Source organism: Typopeltis vanoorti, chromosome 21, assembly GCF_054136105.1.
Source record: "Typopeltis vanoorti isolate ZY-2024b chromosome 21, IOZ_Tvanoo_1.0, whole genome shotgun sequence".
Classification (NCBI taxonomy): domain Eukaryota; kingdom Metazoa; phylum Arthropoda; class Arachnida; order Uropygi; family Thelyphonidae; genus Typopeltis; species Typopeltis vanoorti.
This window is the reverse complement of record NC_143569.1, coordinates 85,770,960-85,797,712: the sequence shown is the minus strand read 5'-3', so window position 1 is coordinate 85,797,712 and position 26,753 is coordinate 85,770,960. Positions and strand designations below refer to the sequence as shown.

At 36.6% G+C, this 26,753-nt stretch overlaps 1 protein-coding gene across 2 annotated transcripts in view; it reads right to left on the bottom strand.

Moving 5' to 3' along the window:
• The window catches only part of LOC150095072 (intraflagellar transport protein 81 homolog), a 397,333-nt gene that overhangs the window by 3,725 nt on the left and 366,855 nt on the right, over positions 1 to 26,753 (bottom strand). The gene's annotated exons all lie outside the window — the stretch shown is intronic.

Genomic DNA, 26,753 nt, shown 5'->3' with positions numbered 1-26,753 from the left:
ACTAACATTAATACTGATGCCCATTCCTTCCTTTCGTGCAAAGCATCAGATGTTTGGATGCTTTGCATGGTCAAGTGGTTAGCATATCTGCTCTCCAGCCAAAAGGCTGCGGGTTCGAATCCTGCCGTGGGCATAGATGTTCGTGATTGTCTTTTGAAATACTAGTGGTGGTGGTGGTCGGTGGTAGATGGCGTTTGGGTAGTTGCAGTCAGTTGGTGGATGCTTAAACTGGAGACAGAGTTGTAGAGCAGGTACCCTCCCTCAATGAGTCTTTGGACTCCCTGGGGGATGTCAAATAATAATAATAATAATGTTTCTTTGAACTGCCTGGAAAACACGTCTCCATATACCTTATTATTTACCACATCTTTAATGATTGAATCATCTTAAGATACTTGCTTCTTCTTCCTATTAACCTACTTCTCATTTACATCAGTTAATTTCTTCTTTAAATGTTAATTTTCCTCCTCCATACGTTTGACCTCACTCTTCATTTTCATTAATTCTTGCCTAAGCTCTTCCACATTACTTCTATACTATCATCCCCAGCCCATATATCCATTTTCTGATTACTCCTGGTGACACTGTTCTCATTTTTGGAATGCCCTAACCTTCTATCACACCTCTGACACACTAATATATTTCTTCTTCTCATAAAAAATATAAAATTTAAACATGTCTAAGAAATGTAAAACTGATGACAATAAATGTATTCACAGTGGTAAAATGAGGTGCATTATAATTATGGAAACTAAAGTAGAAATTATTAAGCAACATGAAAAAAAGAGTAATAAAATCATAGACATGGCACATGCTTATGAAGGAATGGCTGTTAGAACTATTATAGAAGAGATAAAGTTCAAATTATGCAGCACAGGAAATGTCAAAATAATTAGTGATTTAGTGATTATTTGTGATTTAGATAAAGATATGCAACAACAACACTGAATACTGATTGGGTTTATGCTTATACAAGAAAAAGAGTCTTTTTGAAGAACTAAAGCATACATATGATGAGAATGTTGTTGGTGATATATTCATTGCAAATCATAAATAGTTTCAAAGATTTACAGGGTTTGCTAAACTACATAAGATCAAAAGACACAGTAGCAAGTTACAAAATTCCTTAAGATGCTAGCAGAAGTTATCAAAAAGAAGGATTAGCTACCATAACAGGTTTTTATTATGGTCAAGACCAGGGTATTTTGGAAAAAAAAACCAGGTCATTCTTACATATCAAAAGAAAAAACTATGCTAAGATTTAAGGACAAGTTGACAATTCTTTTTGGTGGAAATGTTGCTGAAGACTGCAAAATAAAATCATTGTTAGTTTCCCATCCCATTCATGTGTTGTCTCCTGTCTACGAGGTTGACTGCCATGATGTGACTCATGGTTGACTATAGGTGTAACAACATATGGTGAGGACCCTACCTCTTCTATATATTGTCATAAGTATTCACAGCTGTAAATCCGTGTGTGTTCACGGTGCAGGTTTGCTTGTTCTGAGGTACAAAAAACCCAAGCTTCTCAGTGACCCCCCCCCATATGAGACCGACTATCTCATCTTTAGTCAAAAGAGACCAGATAAAGGTTCCTCATGTCATGGGCAGGAATCAAACCCTTTGGTCAGAATGACCAAAAGGCTTTGTCTATACCAACTGAACTACTTAAGCAAAAACCCAAGGGCCTTATCACCAGATGCAGTATCCATCTGCTGATGGATAATGCACCTGGTGATCCCAACAACTATGTGTGACTGTAAGGGCCTTTGAAGGACAGAATACCAAATCATTAAAAATGTCAATGCTGCCTGGAGTGAAATTACATCCTCTATCATGAATGCCATCTGGAAGAAACTTCCTCCTGCTCCCAATTTGTTCAAGATCCTTCAGGATCTGAAGAATGTGAAGATGTAATTAGAGACCTCATGGAAATTACCATCCATCCATCTATTCATTAAACATCATCAGATGCTATGTGGTCACTCTGCTCAGTTATGTACCACACCAGTCGTTGCTAGCTGGTCTTATTTTGTATGCTTTTCTGGAGGTTTCAATTCTCTGAAAATCAGTCACTCCAGATGCACCATCCATTCATCCCATTGACAGTCTACCTCTTCTTTTTCAGGAACTTTACCTTCTACTACTGTTTTGAGAATTCCTCCTTCCATCCTTTCAATGGTATTTTGGCTTTCTTCTGTCAATAAGAAGCCTTAAAGTTCTGCTGATCCTTTCTAGCACTCATTCATTGGTCCGCCTTTCAGTATATGATATCCTCAACAGCCTTCTGAAACCACATTTCAAAAACAGCTACCCTTTTCCTATCAGACTTCTTTAGGTTCTAAGTTTCACATCCATTAGTCGCTGTTGGAAAAATAGTCACATCCAGAATCCTCAACTTTGTTCTTGTGGACATAGACAAGTCTCTAACTGTTGTTTTAACCATTCCTAATCTTCTTCTGATGTCTTCCAAAGCAATTCTTTACATTAATAATGGACCCCAGGTACTTGAACTTACCAACTTCCTCAATTCTTTCTCCATTAAGGTACATTTGTTTCTCCTGAGCTTACCCATCTGTATTTCCTTTGAGAACTATAATCTTTGTCTAGCTAGGACTGAGATAAAGCTGTCTGTTCTTACTGATCTCAAACCAAGGATTCTGGAAATTACTAAAGAATTAAAATAATATTTAGAGAAAAATTACTTTATTGAATTGTTGCAAAGTCATACAAAGAACTGAGCAACAAAGCTTTAATGGGACTTGAAGACCATAGGAATGAAGATGAGATTTCAAAGGAAGTTTTGGTTGTTCAGAAAGCTGAATCATCAAAATGATTTGAGACCAAGTAGATAGCAGAATGCTTTAAAATGATTAATGAAGGACTGGCTGGTTTAAATTTAGGCCTGGGATCTAGACACAGAACAGTCTGCAAAAGTATTTGGAGCGGAAAAAAAGTTACAGTTGTGAAGGCATTATTGTTATCTTGAACTTCTTCAAGATAACATCAACATCTGCAAAGTGTGAGAACATATTAAATAATTAATTTGCATGTGCCAGCCCATGTGTGCATGAAAAACATTTTGTGTGCAAGTTTTCAGATTCAAGCTCAATGTGTGTGCAGCATCACATCTTTGTTAAAAGATCTTGTACAATGCAGGCTTAATATTTATTTGAGAGCAACCTAAATGCTGACTCCTTCAGCTACATAAATACTGCATATATATTTATATATGTGTGTGGGTGTGCAGTTTATAAACAAATTATGTGACATTTATTCAGCAACTCAAATTTAAATGAATTTCCAGTTCTTTTCTGCTTAATTTTTGACAGTGACATTTTGAGGTAATGTTGGAGGTTTACTGGAATATTTACAGCACTAGGAAAGAATTCAAAACTAATTTTAATGCTTCCAATATTTCGTCTCAGTCACTGAGACATCTTCAGGGATTACAAATAATTCTTGCAACACACACTCAAATACAACACAATACTAAGTAAAACACGTGGGTGACTCTAAAGTCCTATTTAGGTGGTATGCCCTCTATGGGCATTTGTAAGTGGCCTAGGATGTAAAGTGGGACCACTGATAATTAATGTTTCCTAAATTTTGAGAAGTTTTATGCAACCGTATTTAAATGCAGTTGATCTGAGTGCAGCCGCAGATTCTAAAAACAGTCTTTCTTTTTTGAATTTACTATGGTGGAGCATGGTGGTTTTTTTTTTTTTTTTTTGCTCCAGGAGATCCTGTGAGTTGTATCCAAAACATGGTCTGTAAGGCCAGATTGACCATAGTAGTGATTGCAGATGTATGATTTGTGTTCTTCTAAACAGATAGCTGCTGATCTACCTGTCTGTCCAATGCAGGAACAGAGTACTTCAGGCACTGAGAGAGGAAAGAGCTGATCTTTGATAGAACAGATAAGGGTAGCAAGTTTACGGTGGGATTTAAAAGCTGCATAGAGGCGTACTTTTTTAAGGACTTGGCTATTTTTTCTGATGTGCCACAGATGTAGGGGATGGTGAAGGCATTTCTGAAATCCTTTTGAAGAGATGGCCAGGAAATGGGGGAGGAACTAGTTATTTTTTTAAATTCTGTAATTGCTGTAGTCATTGGAAAGGAAGGTGTTGTGTATGTGGTTGAGTTCAGTTGAAAGGGAGGTTCCACTGGAACAAAGATTGTGAGCTCTATTGGTTAGAGTTTTAATAATGCCATATTGTTGAGAGGGGTGGTGGTGGGAGACTTTGTGAATGTATCAAATGCCTGTGTGAATGGGTTTTCTATATACAGTGAAGGAAAGGTTACCATTAGGAAGGCATGTCTAGGAAGGGTAAACTATTGTTATTTTCCTCTGCCATTGTAAACTGGATTCTTGGATGTAGGCTATTGAGGTGACTGAAGAAGGAGTCTAATGTGTCTGGGCCATGAGTCCAAATAGAGAACACATCATCTACATATCTTAGCCAGATGGAAGGTTTGAGAGAGACTGAGTCTATGGCTCGTTTTTCAAAATTTTCCATGTAAAAATTGGCAAGAGGGGATGAGGGAACCCATAGCAGTTCTATTTGTTTTTATATTTTGTTCTTCTAAAAAAAATAACCAGAATTGATGGCAAAGGAAAAGAGATCTAAGATATCAGAAGGAAAAACGTTTCTTAAGTGTTAAGATGTCATTTAAGGGAATATTAGTAAAAAGTGAAGTGATGTCAAAGCTTACCAATATATCTATATTATTTAAAGTTAGATTTTCAGTCAAGTTTTTAATCCTTTCCTAGTGCTGTAAATATTCCATTAAACCTTCAACATGATGTTCTTCCCAGCACTTAAGCTTCAACACATGGACATTTTGAGGGTTTAATGAACTTAAACCACTAATGTAATATTTATTATATTAATGTTGCTCTTTTATTAGTATGTTCAAAAATTTACCTATAACTTGTAAAATTTCCAAGTACTAAATTAATTTGCTTAAACCTGCATAGCTACATAAATCCAATAAAATTTATGAGTTAAAGGGGCTGTAAATTTCTAAACAGTAGGCAATAAACAAATATGCCTCTGCAACTTGCTGATGCTAGCATTAGTTTGCTAAACAGCACAGGCTAGAAGTAACTAATTAGAGCATATTAAATTGGAATGGGTTATTACAGTAATATCGGAGTGGAGACATTGGATAAATTATTAAAAAAAATACGTGACCAGTATGATTTATCATATAATTCAATTTTATAGTATGATCAAAAATTATTGATTGTAAATTAGAAGTTCTGAAAGCAAAATTTTGTGTATGCAGTTATTAGGCACATGTGCTCCCTTTTTCACTTGTGTGCACATGCACATCTTAGAGTGAACATTGCTCTGTATGTGTGTGCTCATTCCATCAGAATGTGAAATGAATGTTGGCAGCTATCAATAGTAAAATGTCTTACAAATCTTTTATTAAGATGATTACCGTATATTCCGGTGTACAAGTTGACCTGGCATATAAGTCAATATTGGAATTTTTTGAGTTTATTTGAGTTTTAATAGTATACTCATCATATAAGTCGACTCGAAAAATTTCTTTAAAAATAAAAATTATGACAATTTTTAAGTAAAATTTTTAAACAGGCGTCAACCACTAGGATCATAACTGCCTTTTTAGTCCTTCCATTCTTTGTTTTAGCAAAAGATATAAAATACCTAGTTGACAAAAGAAATTTTATTTCGTATTGACCAATAGTGAACTAAAGTGCAATGGCTCCTTTTAAAAGAATGAAATATGACGCGAGTTTTAAGTGCAAAGTGATTAATTTTGAAAAAGAAAATACTGTGTTGCTGCACGTCAGTTCAGAGTAAACAAAAAACTAGTTCGCGATTGAAGAAAAAATGAAACTTTAATAATGAAAATGTCAAAAAATAAGTGTGCATTTTGGAAATGAATTTATAAGTGGCCTATTCTAGAAAATAATGTTGCGGATTGGGTTCGAGAAAATCGCCAAAATGGACTCATCATAATGTAAAATAATATTCGTTTATTTGCTTTGAAGTGGGGCAAAGCAAATAAAAAGGACAGCAAAAACTTCAAAGCTACAGTGAGAGTTGGTGTAGCCGGTTTGGAAAGGAAAAATTTAGTGCTTCGACTAAAAACGAAAATCGCACAGAAGCTGCCAAAGGATTTGGATGATAAGTTATTAAGTTTTTTAAGATTTATATTTGCTAAAAGAAAGCAAAAAAATTATTTATTGTCTCAAATCGGAAATATGGATGAAACTCCAGTTATGTTTGACATGATTGGGAATAGAACAGTAGAATTGAAAGGAAGTAAAACTATTTCTTTAAAAACAACTGGACATGAAAAAAGCCGTTTCGCAGTTGTACTTGCTTGTATGGCTGATGGTACTAAATTAAAATGTATGATAATTTTTAAAAGAAAAACAATGCCAAAGATCAAAATTCCAAGAAATGTTTTTTGCCCATGTTCATGAGAATGGTTGGATGGACGAAACAGGAGTTAAGCTGTGGATAAAAAATATTTGGAATACATGACAAGGTGTATTAAAAAATCCAAACAGTCTTTTAGTGTGGGACATGTTCAAATCCCATTTAACGGAGAGCACAAAATCTTTATTAAGAGAGAATAAAACCAATATGGCAGTGATTCCAAGAGTGGGTTAACTTCACAAGTGCAATCGTTGGATGTTTGTGTAAATAAACCATTTAAAGACAGTTTACGAAAACAGTGGAATGCGTGGATGCAAGAAGGAGAGAAAATTTATACAAAAGGAGGACAAATGCGATATGCGTCTTTGGTAACTATGTGTGAATGGGTAGCGAAAGCATGGGATGAAATAAAACCAGATACAGTAATAAAATCTTTTAAAAAATGTGCTATATCTAACAAATTAGATGGCTCGGAAGATGATTTTGTTTACAATGATGACGAAATTGATGCTAAATCTGATGGAGAAAATGAATACAATTTATATGATGATATACCAGAAGAAATGACAGAACCAGAGTGCAATGAACTTTTCATACATTCAGACAGTGAAAATTAAATTTTAATTATGCAGTTATCTACCTATTTTCTTTTGTAAATAAATAATTATATAACATGTAAATAATTTTTTCTGTAAATAAATTTGATATAAATTGAAATATTTTTACTTATTTACCCTTTTTGTATATTGCTAATAAATTTAACAGAGTATGATACATACTAGTTTTCTTGGAAAGTAATTAATTTTTGTCTCGGCGTATAAGTCGACCTAAAAAAATTAGTACTTTTTTTCAATGCTGAAAAGACGACTTATACGCTGGAATATACGGTATTTGTTATGATTCTAAGAAAAGTTGTATGCTGATGGCATGGATAGAGAAATTTGTGATGAGGATGGGACATTGATTGACTGAAATTAAATATGACCAGTTGGTGTTAACTGACTGCATGAACTTCTTCTGGTGAAAACCATGAAGGAGTTCTGGATGATTTTTAAGAAAATTCGATTAATTAAAGGCCTGTTATTTCACTGCAAAAAAAAAAAAAAGTTTCAGTTTTAAAAAAACTAAAAAGGAAGACTTCTGAATGCATAGTTTTAGAGGATTTTTCAGAAACTACAATTTTTTTTTGTGATGCAAGATGAGGTACAGACATTTAAGTAAGTAAATGCTTAAAATAATGCTTCCATTTTTGTGGTGTATTTTTAAAAAAATAATAATGTTTTAAAAGCTGAAACACTTTGTGTTAAGTGAACTGTCTAAACATAAAGCAATAACAGTTCATGATTTTCAGAGAGTTTTAGTAAACCATTTGAAAGAAGGGTTTTGTACTTTAAAAATATATAAAAATGCCAGCTTGGGTTGGCTGAGTGGTTAGCATATTTGCACTCCAGTCAAAAGGCTGCAGGTTTGAATCCTGCCGTGGGAATGGATGCTTGTAATTGTCTGTGAAAATATTTGTGGTGGTGGTGGGCGGTAGATGGCATTTGTGTAGTTGTGGTTCATTGTAATTGGTGGATTGAGTGGCGGAGACAAAGATTTGTAGAGTAACTGCCCTCCTGCGATGAGTCTATGGATTCCCTGGAGGTGTCACGTAATAATAATAATAATAATAATATTTTAGTGTTAGCTCATCTACTCAGTATAAGAAGAGAAAGAACTCTATATTATTAACCTCAAAGATGATCTGGGTTTAATTGCAGTGTGGCAATGTTTTGCTAAGTTGAATGGAAAGAGCCCAAGTGATGGTGCTGAAATGCCATTAAATGGTTATCACAATGGCAAACATGCAAAGGATAATTGTAATATATTGTAATTAGAGTGAATATTAGTAATACCTGTTGCCATACCAATTAGTAATACCAATTATGATGTGTTTGTGATTATCACAGAAAACCACATTTGACTTCTGTTCTAGTAACATTATGGTCTATTTAAAAAAAACAAACAAAAAAAAAAAAAATCCAGTAAATAAATTGAACATGAAGGAAGAAAGATTTGAAAAAGCAGCAAAAAATGAGACACAACAATGTATCTCAGTTATGTCCCAAATGATGAGGGACATAACTTCCTTTTCTTCTTCTTCTTCAGACAGCTCTGAAGTTGCTTGATATCAAAGGTTATTTTACTATAACTAAATGATTAGGCAATTTGGAATTTAGCCGACCAAATTGTATTCTTATTGGTTAAACCAAAATAAAAAATGATGGTACAACATGACAAAATTTCATGCCAGCTGGGGCATCGCCCGGTTAAACAAGGCCTCCATTGTTTTCACCAGGGAACCAGGGCGAACAGCGAAAAGTCAGCTACTGGAACAAATCTGAAAACACACCCCAAATCAACATCACCAGAGTTACAGATCGGTACTATCAACATAAGAAGCCTGAATGGCAAAGAAATGGAGCTAGCTGAGGAATTAGATAAGTACCAGATCGACATAATAGGGCTGACTGAAACAAAAAAGACAAAAACTGGTGAGACCTTTCTGAACAATAAATACAAAATGTTATATTCAGGCAATGACAATCAAGGAAAAGAAGTAGTAGCCATAGTATTCAACACTAAATACGAGCCTAATCTTATTGAATGGCAGGCAGTCTCAAGTAGAGTAATGTGGGCAAATATGAGAATGGCAAACTGGACAATGAGACTTATTTGTGCCTATGGTCCCACAGAAGGTTCTACTAAGGTAGAAGTGGAGGAATTTTTTGAGGCTTTAGGAAAAAGCAACTGACACAATGAAAAAGGAAAAGTTGGTCCTTGTTGGGGATCTAAATAGCAAAGTAGGAAATAATTGTGAGACATACAAAAATATTTTGGGAAAATTTGGAGAAAAGAGCAAAGCTAATAATAATGGCAAATATCTGTTGGATTTCTGCTCAGGACATGGACTGGTTATTACTAACACCATGTTCCAACATAAAAATGTGCACAAATTCACATGGAGAGAAGAAGCAAGGAATAAGAAAAGTCTCATTGACTATGTTGTTTATTATTTTAACGGTATAATAGAACACAGAAACTAAGTAAATAATTAATTTATTAACTTGATGCTGATATTTCGCTGGTATTATAACCAGCATCTTCAGAGCACAAAAACACTGTCACAATACGCGAGACTAAAACAACATGGTGTATTTCAACAAAATTGTAGCAGCAACACAAAGACTAGAGTCCTGATTTTGGCACCCTCTATCTGAAAAAAAAAAAAAAAAAAAAAAAAAAAAAACGCTATCATATATTACTAGAGTCCTAGAAAAGTGCTAGTTTTTTCTTAATATGACTGTCTCCCAGATCTTCTCATTGACTATGTTATTGTTGATAGTGATGTTTTCTCCCTGGTGCAGGACACCAGAGTGTACAGAGGATTTGAAATTGGAAGTGATCACTATTTAGTCTTGAGCAGGATAAAACTGAATTTCATATTGAAAATAATAACATGTAAGAAAGTTTTAAAGCGGATAAAAGTTGAGCAGCTCTCAGATGTGAACTGTAGACTAAAATACAGAAAGATTATTGAAGAAAAAATGAAAGAGTTTGAGAACAGGAATCAAACCTTGGAGATTCAGTGGCAAGACTTGAAGAAAGCCCTGATTGACTCAGCTAGAGAGGCATGTGGTGAAGTTGTCTGCAAGTATAGAAAAATTAGAACTCCATGGTGGACACAGGAAGTTAAAGAGGCAGTGAAGGAAAAGAAGAAAGCATATCAAAAGTTCTTTGAAAATAAGTCAGCTTGTGCTCTTAGAGAATACAGAGACAAATGCAAGAATGCTAAACACTATGTAAAACTAGCTAAACAATAGTCGTGGGAGGACTTTGGCAAGAATATAGAACATAAATATCAAGAAGGTGGCAAAATATTCTGGAGGTTGTTGAAGAAGCTTAGGAATGGAAGAAAGAGTGCTGTAAAAGGAGTTAGAGATGATAAAGGTGACATGAAAACGGGAGAAAAAGATATCCTTGAAGTATGGAGTAATTACTTTGAAAAACTGCTAAATGAAACAAGCAGTGATGACAGCACAGTGATAAAAAACACTGACCAGCCATGCAGTCAGGAATACATATCCATACTTGAAGTAGAAAAGCCATCAAAGGCTTAAAATGTGGAAAGGCAGCAGGAGTGGATGATATTCGACCAGAAATGCTGAAGTATGGTGGTATAAAAGTCTTACAGTGGCTGCACTGCATAGTTCAGAAAGCCTGGACAGAGGGACGAATTCCCGATGATTGGAGTAGAGCTCTCATAGTACCCATATATAAAAAGGGAAATAAAACTGAATGCGAGAATTACAGAGGTATTTCACTACTAAGTGTTCCTGGCAAGATCTATGCAAGTATACTTGAGAAACGATTGAGAAGAATTGTGGAGAAAAGCTGGGTGAAGAACAAGCTGGATTCAGGCCAAATAGAGGCTGTCAGGATCAGATCTTCACTTTATGACAAATAGTCGAGAAAGCATGGGAATATAACAAAGATCTGTATTTAAGTTTTGTCGATTTGGAAAAGGCATATGACAAGGTGCCAAGAGAGAAGCCATTCAATACAGTACAGTTATATGGTGTCAATGGGGCATTATATCAAGCAATAGTTAGTCTTTATTTGAGTTGTAAGTCAGCAGTTAGAATTGAAGGAAGTACAGGAAGATGGTTTAATGTTAAATCTGGTGTGAGACAAGGATGTACATTATCCCCTCTGTTATTCATTATCTATATGGATCACATTATGATCCATATAGATATTAAACACGATATCAAAATTGGAGATGTTAATGTCAGCTCTTTGCTTTATGCAGATGATGTTATACTTCTAAATAAATCCGTTACAAGTCTGCAAGATACTCTGACTAAATTGAATAACTGTTGTAATAGATATGGTATGAAGGTCAGCAATAAAAAGACAAAGACAATGAAAATAGGCAGAATCATTGAAAATGTCAACTGTGTTGTGAATGGAGAACCTGTGGAACAAGTAAAATATTTCAGCTACTTAGGCATGATTTTTGGTGAAGATGGTAAATTCAATATAGAAATACACAACAGAATCAGCAAAGCTGGTATGGTGGGAAGTCAACTGAATAAATTCATATCGAATAAGAGAGAAATTAGTCGGAACACTAAATTAGCTGTATAGAAGACAGTGTTCAAACCAGTTTTAACTTATGGATCTGAGAGCTGGGTCAGAAGTAAAACACTTGACCAAAGACTAGAGACCGCAGATATGAGAGTCTTGAGAAAGATTAGAGGCGTGAACAGATGGCATCAATGGCAATATCATATTAAAAACGAGGATATTAGGAAAGAACATGACATTGTCAGCATCCAGGAATGCGTTAGCAGAGCTAATCTTAGGTGGTATGGTCACTTAAATAGAATGGGAGAGAAAAGATTAGCAAAACAAGTGTTCTCTGCCAGGTTGGCAGGAAAACGACCCAGAGGAAGACCAAGATATAGGTGGATTGATACGGTACAAGTGCCTTAGACGATAGAAATATAAGATCTGATAATGTTGGAGTCTTGACAAGTAACAGACTGATTTGGAGGAAAATTGTAGATAGGAAGTTAGTAATGAAGTAATTTTTTCATGTAGTACTATCATATCCTGTACACCCCTTGAGGGTACATGGCAGGAATTTGATGATGATGATGACGACTAAATGATTAAGTCTGTGGTGTTTATTATGGTAACTATTAAAATTAAAACTGACTTTCTAGAGAATTGCCATTAAAATTAGTTAAAAAAATAACAAAATTCTATAAACACTTCAAACTGCAGTGCATCTGTTCTTTGCAAACCCCAATAACTTAGTTATATAGGACAAAATCTAGACCTAGATAGCTAAGTAACTGAATAAAAAAAACCTCTTAATAATCCGGCCTGGTTGGGCGAGTAGTTAGCATATCCGCTCTCCAGCCAAAAGGCTGTGTTTCGAATCCCACTGTGGGCATGGATGTTTGTGATTGTCTGTGAAAATACTAGTGGTGGTGGTGGTGGTCAGTAGATGGCATTGGTGTAGATGATTATGATGGTAATTGTGGTTCACTGTAGTTGGTGGATTGAGTGGTGGAGACTGCAAGTTGTGGAGTGGGTGCCCTCCCTTGATGAGTCTTTGGACTCCTTGGAGGTGTTACATAATAATAATAATTGTAATCTGCTTACTTCACACCACCTCACAACACAACAGTGTATCTCACAGTTTATTTATCAATTTCCTGATATATATCCTCAAGGGTTGTTCAAGCTACAATTACAGCACTACATGATTAAGTTCACATTATTATTAATCTCCTAGCCACAATTTTAGTCTATTACTTGTCAACACTCCAATATTGTTATTTCTGACATTTCATGCTTCTAAGGCACTTCTGACTGAATCAATCCACCTACACCTTGGTCTTCCTCCAGGTCTCTTTCCTGCCATCAAACATCTGTTTTGCAAACCTTTCTTCATCCATTCTATTTAAGTGCCCATACCACATTAGATTAGCTCTGCTTATACATTCTTGAATGCTAATAATATCAAATTCCTTTCTAATATCTTCATTATTAATATGATTCTGCCATTGATGCCACCTGTTTGCTCTCCTAGTTTTTTTCTCAGAATTCTCATATCTGTGGTCTCTAGTCTTTGATCAAGTACTTATTATTATTATTATTCAGGCCTCCATGGAGTCAAAAGACTCATTGTGGTAGGTCCTTCCTAAGAACATTTAGTCTGTCAAGACTCATTGAGGGGAGGTCCCCTCCCCCCCAAGAAACACAAAGTCTATCATACCACTCCTTAAACTCATTGACCGTTCTCACTCTCACCACTCCATCAGGCAATGCATTCCACTGTTCAACCATCCTCCATGCAAAGAAACCACTCCTCACACTCTTGCTCACAGTTTCCTTTTGTAACTTCCAGGGATTGGGTTATTTCTAACCCAACTCTCAATCCATAACTTAAAACTGATTTGAACACTGTCTTGTATACTGCTAGTTTTAAGTTTTGGCTAATTTCTCTCTTATTCCATAGCTAGCTAAATTTAGTCAGCTGGCTACTCACAAAATCAGCATTGCTTATTCTGCTGTCTATTTCCAGATTTAGCTTGCCATCCTCACTAAAAATTGTGCCTAAATAGCTGAAATATTTTACTTGTTCTATACACTCTCCATTCAGAATGCAATTGATGTGTTCAACGTTTCTGCCTACCTATTTTCGTAGTTTCGATCTCTTTATTGCTGTTTTTCATGCTAAATATGTTACTGCTGTTATTCAATTTAGTTAGAGAATCCTGGAGACTTGCACTAGATGTGTTTAGGAGTACAATATCGTCTGCATACAGCAAAGCGATAGCTATGTATGACATCTCCAATTCTAATATCAGGCCTAATGCCACTTTCTCTCATAATGTGATCCAGTGGTTCTTAACCTGGGCAGTAACATCCCTCTGGCATTGCTCTGAATGCTCAGGGGAGGCAGTAAACATTAAGGGGTGCTGAGGGGGGGGGGAAGCATTATAATACTACTAATATAATAAAAGCAAAAAATTTCATATTTAATCTAGCATCCCTATTTATATTGTATGTTTGGCAACACTGTTCAGAATACAACATGTCTGGAAATACTATTCAAATTTATTCGATACTTTTTTTTAGAATTTTTACAATGAAAGTTAAGTAATTGGGCTACTTTTTGGTCTGAATTTTCTACAGTGAAAGTAATTAATTTGAGCTATTTTTAGAAGAATCCACTACTTTTATAAGCTTTATGTGCTACTTTTCCTAATGCCTATCTGACAACCCTGGTTTGTGGTTTACATCTAGTCTGTGGTATCGTGTGCCGCACTTTGTTGATATTATGTAGCACTGTAGCCCATTAAAATAAGTGAAAAAAAGTCATCAATATTCAAATGAATATTTAAAATATGGAGTTATTCCATCTATAAATAATGAGCAGTTACCAATGTGCTCAATATGTGAAAAAACTTTCTTAAATGAAGCCTTCAAGAATGATTGAGCATTTAAGAACAAAGCATCCAAATAAAGCAAAAAAGAATGAGGAGTACTTTTGCAAATTAAAGATTAAATTTAAAAATCATCCTAGACTTAAAGGGTTGGTTGCAAAACAAAGTAACAAACAAAAGAAGGGACTTGTTGTGTCTTACAAACTTTCAAAATTAATTGCCAAATGTGGAAAGCCACATGCTATTGGCGAAATTCTCATCTTATCAACTATAAATTAAGTTTTAGATATGATGATTTTCAGCAATAGCTCAGTATCAACAAGAATTTATGAAATGGCAAAACATTTAAAAAAACATTGTGATGATTTAAAAACCATAGAATTTTCTTTGTAACTCGATGAGACAACTTTAATGGCCTACGTGCATTATATAAATACTAATGAAGTTTCTATTGGCTTCACTAGCCAAGCAATCTTAAGTGCTACTGTAAAATTCGATGCGATGAAATATTATATAGTGATTTTTCAGCTAGCGGGGTCACAAACCATGAGGAAAGAGAAAAATTGTAAATTACTATATTTTAAAGATGTGCTGATTGTTAACTTGTAAAGCTAACTAACAAAAAGAATGATATAGAAATTGTTCACAAATTATAAAAATATTGTAAAGGTTAAAATTGTGAATTATATTGGTTTGATGTAACAGAATGTTAGAAGTAATTCTTTAAGTTAAAGGGATTAGACCGGATTATGGTGGTGACTTAAAAGTAAACAAAAATATTGTAGGTCGTTAAGATGTAGAGATTTTTGCCGCCAACTCTGAAGGTCAAAACATCAGTGACGTCATTTATTTACGGAAGATTCAGGAGTCTCCAACACTAAAAACAAGGAGCTTCTGAATCATATAAAAGAGGCTATCTGAGGAGGATGGCTGTTCGGAAGTAGAAAGCCCAGGAAAAGGCTGGCTGTTCGGAAGTTTAGGTTGGAGGCTGTTCTAGGAGTTCGAGGAGTTTGTTACAGAAGTAGAAAACCCAGGAGAAGAAGGTCATTCTATGGAGATGTATTTCCAGTAGTGGAAAGTGGCACGTGCGACCAGATATGTGGCATCGACAGTAGATCCAAAATCGATGGTGAGCTATGCTACAGATCCCAGATGAGGACTACACCAGAATGACCGTCAAAAGCCATTCAGCAAAGGCCAGTATATAGAACCAAGGAAAGCAGTCAGCAGAATCACCAAAAGTCATCCACACTGGTAGGACTGTATTTGTTTCTAAGAATTTGTGAGTAGATTTTAATATGTTAACACCGAGATTGTGAACAAGAATTGTATGTCCGCTGAACGTAGCTTTGCTAAAATTAGTTGCTAAGTCGCTATAGGAAGTAATTGAGGCTGAAATTTAGCTAATAAATTTATTGAGAGCAATGTTAGCCAGTGATATTGATTGTAACAGCCAGAAATTGTCTAGAGTTGGCAAAGCAAGTTTTTCTTAGCATTGTGAATTGCAGGTCTATATTGTAAGGTTATGACTTTAAGTTTAAAGCAGGAATTAGAGAGAATTTGTTTATATTGTATTTGTGCTTAAAGTAAAATAAACATGTTTTGTTTGTTTTACACTGATTTTTGACTAATGCACTGTCTCACAAAAATAACCAAACCTGTGTGCTTAAATTAAAGAAATTGCTACGACTGACTATTTAAGGTATTATTTTTGAAAGTGATCTATTCTATAAGCGTTATAACTATTCTTCCTGTGCCATAACTCTAATTCAGGGTGATGCAGTCGAAAAAAACAAATAAATTTTCCCTGAATTATATCACGTGGGAAATAGTTAACACTGTATCCGTGAATTGCCTATTCTAGAGGTCTTTTACTAACAGCGCTAACACTTGTAGGAAGTATAAAGGATTACAAGCGGGGATTAAATAAATAGGCTTAAGATAGAAAAAAGGTAAAGAGAACTTAACAGAAAAATTTAAATGAGTAGAAGTAAGGTAGACATAAGAAAGAGAATAAGATAAGAAAATTAAATCATAGAATATAACAAAGGTAGCAGTTCGGCAGTTCGACAAATTAAACAATAATTATAACATCACAGTTATTACAAATGGCGCAAATAAATAAATTACAAATGGCATAATGGGTGGGGAGGATCCAGAGGCAAGTAACCAAGATGGCTGGGTGGTTAGGCAGAAGATAGGGGATATGATGGAAACATTGAAGTTACTAAGAAGGGTTTTATAAGGATTGATGCAGCAGAAATATTTCAACGGCTATAAAGGAGGAAGAGTAAGGGAAACTGGAAACTGAGTAAGAAAGTGGTTAGCAAGGTTAAGAGAACTAAATTACTCATTTGGAGACTGCAGCGAATATTACACTACCTTAGCAATATGTCCTTTAATAACTCTCTGTATACCATCCCTAAATCTCTAGCTTCATCTGTTTCCTGGAGTACAGTGCCATCAATGTGATTCACAGCTTGTAATCTACTTATTCCAAACTACATAACTTTACATTTCCCGACATTAAACTGACACCCATTAACTTTTGCCCATACTGACAGCCTATTTAAATCTTCCTGCAAGCTTCCCACATTGCCTTGATTAACTATTACGCTACCTAATTTTGCATCATCAGCAAGCAACTGAATATTTCCTTTCAGGTTATTTCCTATATCATTTATGTAAAAATTAAACAGCAACAGTCCCAACAATGAACCTTGTGGCACACACTACTAGTCACCTGTTTTTGCCTTGATTCTGCCCCTCCATATAGCACTTTTTAATATCTCCAGACCAGTGTCATAACCATCACTATTTGTTCTAATTTGCGTAACAGTGTTCCAAGTGGTATTCTGTCATATGCCTTTGCAAAATCCAGCAAAATCATCGTGTAATAATTTTCTTCATCCAACTCAGCTGTTACTCTATTATAAAAAGTTAATAAATTACTAAGGCATGACCGACCCTTCATAAAGCCATGTTAAAACAAATTGGCACTAGTGTTGCCATAGCACGTGGCGATGAATTTGAGCTGTACTGAAGAAAGTGACTTTTAATCAGTGAATAGGCCGTTTTTATATTCTGAGTGCTAAATTGTTTCTCTGGAATACGAGTGTACTTAAGTGGTTGTTTTTTGAAGTTAGTTGTTGTCGTGATATTGTGTATTTTGGTTACCGAGAAGACAGGGTCGGTGGAAGACAAGAAGAAGCTAAGTTTTTATTACTGTATTTAGTTGTATTTCATTTTATTTAGTGTACTTAATGTGTTTTTGCTTGTAATTGTTTGTGCTTGTCTTATTTATTTATAGTCTGTAATACTTATTTAGCGTTTATTTTTGACACTAATTAATGATACTATTTTGAATAATTAACGATTATGCTAGTAGTCCCTCGGCAGTAACGAATGATGGCGGATTCAGCTGCAGTCGCAAATGGCGTGTCGCCAAGTCCTCCGCCATTTAAGAACTCTATTATAAGCAATATAATAAGGGAGTTTGTGGCATGCAGTACTTGCAGCATGCATGCGTCTCTGGAATTGGATATCTGGCTTGTGAGAGAGGGGTGGCGCGTGTATGCATAAAGTGCAGGCAGTGGGAGAAAATAAATGCAATAGATATCTCAATTACCGACCTTGTTGCTCCAGGAAAGGGAAATGAATACCGGAAGACGAGTAGTGTGATAGGAGAGAATGAAGAAAAAAATATGAATGAGAAAATAATAGTTGAAAGTGTAGAAGGCGTGAGTGACTGTGAAAGTTTAGGAGATGGTTTTGTTTGGGAGAGTGAATTTCGATTAAGAGTGACTGACCTGCAGAGGGAGATAGAGGAGCTGAAAGAGGAGATGGAATGTCTTGGGAGAAGTATGAAAGATGAGATTAGGAGAATGGAAAAGATAAATGCAAGGCAAATTGGAGTAGGGGGAGAGAGAGAGAGAGAGTGTTTTGGGAATGATAGGAGAGGAGAGAATGGAACTGGATGTGGAAATGGAGAGAATGGAAACAGTAGGAGAGAGGGAATGAGAGAGAGGTATGGGAGTACTAGAAGAGGAGAGAATGGAAACAGTAGGGGAGAGAGGTATGGAAGTGCTAGAAGAGGAGAATGGAAACAGTAGGGGAGAGAGGCATGGGAGTACTAGAAGAGAGGAGAATGGAAACAGCAGAAGAGAGGGAATGAGAGAGATGTATGGGATTGCTAGAAGAGGAGAGAATGGAAACAGTAGGAGAGACGGAATGAGAGAGGTATGGGAATGCTAGAAGAGGAGAGAATGGAAACAGTAGGAATGAGAGAGAGAGAGAGGCATGGGAGTACTAGAAGAGAAGAGAATGGAAACAGTATGAGAGACGGAATGAGAGAGACATAGGAGTGCTAGAAGAGGAGAGAATGGAAACAGTAGGAGAGACGGAATGAGAGAGAGATATGGGAGTGCTAGAAGAGGAGAAAATGGAAACAGTAGGAGAGAGGGAATGAGAGAGAGGTCTGGGAATGAAAGAAAAGGAGAAAATGGAAACAATAGGAGAGAGGGAATGGTCAGAGGTATAATGTATGGGGACTCAATGATCTACGGTGTTCAAGATAGGATGCGTGAGGAGTATTTGCCAGGAGGAACGATAGAAAGTGTGGCTTTGGCAGTTAAGAGAGGTGAAAGGGTGGATGAGATGATTGTGATGGTGGGAACAAATGACTTGAGTTGTGGTGTAAATAGGGCAGCGAGAGATATGAGATATGCGATATGAGATATGCTTGAGGTGGTAGAAAGAAGACACAGAGAGGAGAGATAGTGTGTGTGTCGCCTAGGTATGATAATGACGAGCTGAGCAGAAGAGCAATAATATTGAATGACATAATAGCTGGAATGTGTGACAAGAGAGGACTGGAATATGTGGATGCTTGGAGTGCATTTGAGGACAGAGAGGTAGTGTATGCGAGAGACCACTTACATTTGAATGAGGAAGGACGTAGGCATCTGGAGAGATTGCTGTTCTGAACAAGTCAGTGTGTCCCAGGGAGGATGGTAGCAGGGGTGGCCTCTTGTGGGAATGGATACTTGGAAGAAGGGGGACGACATTGTTGCACCCTGATACCTTAAGAATGTAGAATTCCAAGCTATTATGGTGTAACATGAGGAGCAAATAAATTAAGAACCCTGCATAAAAGATAACAGATGAATTAATTAAAAGAAAAAGAAATATTCTTGCATCCAATAAAATATATAAAATATAAAGGTGTTTGTTGAACTAACTAACAAAAAGAAAGAATATATTAATGTTGTAATATGATATAAAAGAGAAAATTTAACTAAATAAGACAGAAAAGGATTAGTCATAAGAGATGGTATGTGAGAGGCTAGAGATTAAAATATTAAGTTCATAGAGAAATTTTGGAAAGGGGATTAAGTTAGAGGCTAGCAAAAGAAAAACAAAACCGATTCCCGAATTGAGACATCGTTACGGGCTCGCCGACCAAAGGACGTTTGGTCGAAAAATGCCACCCTAATTGGTCAGTGAAGTAAAATCAAGTAGGGGGGGGGGCGGAGAAAAGAAGTTATAGAAGATGCCGTTAGGAGAGCAAGATATAAAAGGGTTGGAACCCCCCCCCACACACACACAGGGCTTTTTTAGACTTTTAGGCTTTTAGACCTTTTGGGCTTTTGGTTTTTTGGTTCTGTTCCAGGAGAGTTCTTCGCGAGCTCCTTCGTATGGGTTTCACGGTGTTTTCCTGAGTGGCGAGATTGGAGTTATATCTCCGTCGTCACAACACGGAAACAAAAGTGAGCGGAATTTCAGTTCCGTATTTCCTATGTAAGAAGCGAAGAATGCCATATAGTTGAGGAAAAGAAAGCATATACTTTGTTTCAACTTCAGTGACAACCACGAAAAAGGGAAAGCTGTAAAGAAATCGATATCCACGTCGCGAGTTGCACAGCTGTTATTTAGACGATTCAAAGTGTGTCCTGAACAACGAAAGGTAAAGACCACGTAGGCATAGTTCAATTCAAAGGGAACATAGGAGAAGCAGATTATCGGAGAGGTTATACCAGGATACTTCAATCAGAAAAAGATAGAGGCCCATATGGAAAACTCAGGAAAGAAAGGTACTGTAAATTATATCTCGTGTTAACTAAGATTCGTCTGTATTAGTTATCATTATTCTAATACTGAACTGTTGAAGTGACCAAGAAAACAATACTAGTCAGTTACTTTCAATATATTCTGTCAGATACTAAAGTCCTGACAGAATATATTGAAAGTAAGCTGGCTAGTGTTAATGTTATATGAGTAATTAAGTGTCCTGAGAATTTTGCATGTCTATTATATTGTATAAGAAAGTTTAAATGTCATAGTTATGTGTTAGTGCAGTAAATGGTTTAGTTAAGCTACTTAAGTTTGGATAGTTAAACAGTGTGAATTAATCTTATATGTCCATGTCATATGAAGTTATGTGTTGAATGTGTATGGCGGCATGATCATAATACCCATTATAGGATCATAGCTAAATTATTTATGATAAGCTAATGTCAGTTTGTAAATATTTAGTATAGCATTGAATTCAGTAATAATTAAAATTTGAATTGTACCATGTTAAGGAATTTAATAAACCTTTTGTCCAATGATAAAACAGTTGTCTGAAATTGCTGTCCAATGCACCTCTTAAAAAATTACGAACCTAATCACACAGGAAATGAATGTGTTAAGAAACGAGATAAAGTGTCACGACTGCAACATAATTACACTTTCTGACATATTTTAGTTCTTTCTCCTTGTTTTTGCATATAATATCTTAAACTAAATGTCCCAAAAGGCACAGCATAATACAAATATTAGGGATACTAAGGGGAGAAATAACTTAGATATTAGTAAAAATTTTGGTGATATCTCGAGCATAGATAATAGTGGAACATAGATGAGAGGAAATTACTAGTTAGAACCAAATTCATAAATTGGGACATAACAACATCAGGTAACACTGAGCCCAGTGGAGTCTAGAGGGGGTTAATGCAGGGTATAGAAACAATGGCATTTATATGTTTTATACTAATGCCAGGAGTATCCAGAATAAGGGAGAGGAATTGGTGGTGCAGATAGCATCAGGCTGGCCAAAAATTATTGGGATCACTCAGATGTGGTTGACAGAAGAGGCTATAATAACAGGAACAGAAATCGCTGGGTACAGCATTTTTCGGCAGGATAGGAAGGGAAAGTGTGGTGGTGGAGTACTGCTTATGATAAGTGACGACCTATACCCTCTAAGAGTGGAGACTTTGGAAGGCAGCGGCACTAATGATTTTGAAAGCATATGGTGTGAGATAGAGGTGGGCAAGACAGGATATTTAGTGGGATGTTGCTACAGACCCAGGATCACGGAGGGTGGGGACTAGGAAATGTTTAGACAGTTGAGTTTGGCAAGTGCAAGAAGAATGATTGTTATGGGAGATTTTAACACAGTAGTATAAATTGGGGAGAGGAAGATGTAGCAATAAGGGAATGGAATTTCTAGAATTCTTGAGGGTCAAATGTCTTAGGCAACATGTAATAGAGGGAACAAGAGGCTCAAGAGTTTTGGATTTGGTTATAGCATCAGAAAAGTTGATAATAACTGATATGACATCTCTCCCACCAGTTGGAGAGAGTGACCATATGGTTTTGACTTGGAAAATGAATAGACATGCAGGAGTATCAAAGAGACCAGAACGTAAGTGGAATTATAGGACAGGTGATTATAATAGTCTAAGACGTCAACTTGGGGAAGTTACATGGAGGGAGGAATTGGATGGCCGGGATATCATTAGTGCGTGGGAAATTATGAAAGAATATTTGTTAGCAGTAATGGTAAGTTGTATACCACGAGCGAACAAGAGGACACAATTTGGAGTAAAGTGGATGACAAACAATATTAAACAGGAATTGCATGCGAAAAAGAGGCTATGGAAGAGATATAAGGAAACAGGTGAAGAGAAGATGCATGAAGAGTATAAGACACAGGTCAGAAGAGTGACTAGTATGGTAAGAAAGATGAAACTGGAATATGAGAGGAGATTGGCCCTAAGTTCCAAAGAAAATCCTAGGGAGTTTTTTTTAGATATGTGGACAGTAGGAGGAGAAATTACTGTGGAAGAATGATATTGTTGGATAAAAATGGGAATAGAGTGACTGATGCAGAGGACATAGTGGAATTGTTCAATGAACACTTTATTGGAGTATGTCATCCTGGAGGAGTCAGTTTTAATGCTAGAGGGATTGGACAGGTTCGAGGTTTAGAGGTACAGGAGGAGAGTGTGTTTCAAATACTGAGTACTCTGGATGTCAGTAAAGCTGTGGGACTGGATGGTATTTCACCACGAGTTTTGAGAGAATGTGCTATAAGGAACTGACAGTGCCTTTGACCTGCTTTTCAATGAAAGTCTGGTGGGAAAGGTGCCCATGGAATGGAAGGAAGGTAAGATAGTGCCATTGCATAAGGGTGGTAGCAGACTGGAAGTGTCTAATAATAGGCCAGTTTTGTGTCAAGTCTCATCAGTAGTTAGTAAGACCTTGGAGAAAGTAGTGAAGGACCATATACAGTATTGGGAAAATGAGGGTAATGTTATCCGTGAGAGTCAACATGGATTTGTGAAGGGGAGCTCTTGTTTTAGCAATATGCTAGCCTTTTATGATAAAGTTACAAGAGCATTAGATGAGGGAAAGGCATATACTGCCATTTTCTTAGACCGAGCGAAAGCATTTGACAGGGTGCCACATGATAAGCTGATATTTAAGTTGCAGCACACATGGGTCTGGATGTCAATTTGGTCAATTGGATTCAGGATTGGCTGTCCGATAGGTATCAGAGAGTTGTGTATGGTGGGGCAGTTTCAAGGAAGCAGAGGGTTACAAGTGGGGTCCCACAGGGCTCAGTACTGTGACCTATATTGTTTAACCTTTATATCAATGACATAGCCAGTGGATTGCAAGGGGATATTCAGTTGTTTGCAGATGATGCGAAGCTGAGAAGGATTATTAGTAATAGTGCAGATGCGGCTGCCCTGCAAGAGGATTTGAATAAGCTACATATATGGACAAATGAATGGGCGTATCGGCTTAATGCAGCAAAATGTAAGGTCTTGAGGTTTGGGAAACATCGATGTGACACTGCATACTCTATGGGAGGAGTTACACTGGAGGAAGTAGGGGAGACAAGAGATCTGGGGTTGATGATTAATAGAAACCTGAAATTTAGGAGACATATTGCAAAGGTGGTGAAGGTAACACAGAGGATTGCTGCAATAATGAGAAGGACGCTGACCTGCAGAGATAAAACAGTTATCATTCCGTTGTATAAGACTCTGATCAGACCACACTTAGACTATCATTCTCAGATCTGGTCCCCAGGATTTGAAGGGGATAAATTAACTGTGGAAAGGGTGCAAAGGCAGATTACAAAGATGATGTCAGGATTGTACAATGTTAGTTATGAGGATCAGCTGAGCGAGTGTGGACTGCAGAATTTGGTGGATAAAAGAAGGAGAGGTGATATGATTGAAACTTTTAAACTCTTGAAAGGTGGTTACAGGGTTGACACTGGGGAGTTCTTTCGCTTGGTTGAACAGCAGGAAGGAGTGATGACAAGAGGTCATCCCTGGAAGTTACAAAAGAAAACTGTGAGCAAGAGAGTGAGGAGTGGTTTCTTTGCATGGAGGGTGGTTGAAACATGGAATGCATTGCCTGATGGAGTGGTGAGAGCAAGAATGGTCAATGAGTTTAAGGAGTGGTATGATAGACTTTGTGTTTCTTAGGGGGGGGGGGCCCTCCCCTCGATGAGTCTTGATAGACTGTGTTTCTTAGGAAGGACCTCCCACAAAGAGTCTTTTGACTCCATGGAGGCCTGAATAATAATAATAATAATAATCATAATAATAATAATTGACCATTATACAGTATCACATTTTTATCTACCCATTCTTGATTTTTCTTTTTTACCAATTTTTCAAGTACTTTTACCACCATGCCTGAGATACTGATTGGTCTAAAATTTGTTACTATAATCTTAGAACCTCCCTAATGCAAAGGAATAATTTTGCACTCTTTCCACTACCTTGGAACTCCACCAGAGCTGAGACTTAAATTAAACAACTTTGTCAAAGGCACTGCCAGTTCCCTTGCACATTCTCACAAAACCCTAGCTGATATGCCATATAATCCCAGAGCTGTATTTACATTGAGATTCTGCAATATCTTAAGAACCTCGAATTCATCCACCTCTGTTCCCACATTAGTGTCTGTCACATATGTTAAAACAGTAACCTCACCAGGAAGACATATGCCTGCAAAATGGTCACACAGTAAATCAACTATTTTATCTGCTTACATGTACTCGTGACCATCATCACTCATTAAGGTTACTCTTCCACACTTAGCCTTCCTCTTACTTGCCACATAACGAAAGAACTCTTTGGGATTTACTTTGGCCTGCTCAGCTAAATTCTTCTCATAATCTGATTTTGCCTTCCTTGCCATGCTGGTAACCGTTCTTGCCTGATCCTTGTACTGTTTATGAGTTTGCTGGTCACCTTTTTCTTTATATACCTTCCACAGCATTTTCTTCTTCTGCAGCTCATGCTTAATGATATTATTTATCCATCTATCTACTACCAGATTAACCCTCCTTATCCTAGGTATATAATTTAATACTGCTTTGTCTAGATGACCCTTAACTATGTTCCATGCACTACTGACATTCTTACCCTGCAGTGTTTTATGCTGTCGTACAGATTTTAAACTTTTTCCTGAGCATGTCATAATCACCTGCCTTGTAGTTTCACAAATGCCCCTTCTTGATAGAATATTCTTCATGTTTTACAATCTTCGAAGTCAAAACTGCATGGTCACTTTCACCAATTGGAGGCAATGTTGTCATCTTGGTTATCGATAGCTCTTCTGATTCTATGACCAACACTTTCCCACTCCTAGTCTCCTTCGTTACATGCTGCATTAAGTAATTACCCCTCAGCAGGTGTATAAATTCTGTTTCTTTCTTTCCATGTGATCCTTCTTCCTTCCAGTCTATATCTAAATAGTTGAAGACCCTACAATAATCACCCGATCTATTCACTGTACTAATTTGGTGATGCATGTCTTCCAGATCATCCTGGGAATTCCCTGGTTTATAGCAAATAACTGGCCTTGATCTCATACCAGACTACTTTACATGAACAGCCACCTTCCCACATATCTCCTATTCTTTTTGGCTGCAATTCATCTGCTAACATCAGCAGTACCCCTTCCCCCATTATATCTTCTCTATCTTCCCTGAAAATACTAAACCCTTCACATTCTATTCTGTTGATGATTTGTCCCATTTTACATTGTGGAATGCTCAAAAATTTTAAATTTATTTTTAATGCTGATATGTACCTATTATATAGTATGGTATCCATAACAGTTTTGAGCAGCTCTCAGATGTGAACTGTAGATTAAAATACAGAAAGATTATTGAAAAGAAAATGAAAGAGTTTGAGAACAGGAATCAAACCTTGGAGATTCAGTGGCAGACTCTGAAGAAAACATTGATTGATTCTGCCCGAGAGGCATGTGGTGAGGTTGTATACAAGGATAAAAAAATCAGAACTCCCTGGTGGACACAGGAAGTTAAAGAGGCAGTGAAGGAAAAGAAGAAAGCATATCAAAAGTTCCTGGCAAATAAGTCAGCTTTTACTCTTACAGAATACAGAGACAAATGTAAGAAAGCTAAACAGTGTGTAAAATTAGCTAAACAAAAGTCATGGGAGGACTTTGGTAAGAATATAGAAAATAAATATCAAGAAGGTGGCAAAATATTCTGGAGGTTGTTGAAGAAGCTTAGGAATGGAGGAAAGAGTGCTGTAAAAGGAGTTAGAGATGATAAAGGTGACATGAAAACGGGAGAAAAAGATATCCTTGAAGTATGGAGTAATTACTTTGAAAAACTGCTAAATGAAACAAGCAGTGATGACAGCACAGTGATAAAAAACACTGACCAGCCATGCAGTCAGGAATACATATCCATACTTCAAGTAGAAAAAGCCATCAAAGGCTTGAAATGTGGAAAGGCAGCAGGAGTAGATATTATTCGACCAGAAATGCTGAAGTATGGTGGTATAAGAGTCTTACAGTGGCTGCACTGCATAGTTCAGAAAGCCTGGACAGAGGGACGAATTCCCGATGATTGGAGTAGAGCTCTCATAGTACCCATATATAAAAAGGGAAATAAAACTGAATGTGAGAATTACAGAGGTATTTCCCTACTGAGTGTTCCTGGCAAGATCTATGCAAGTATACTTGAGAAAAGGATGAGAAGAATTGTGGAAGAAAA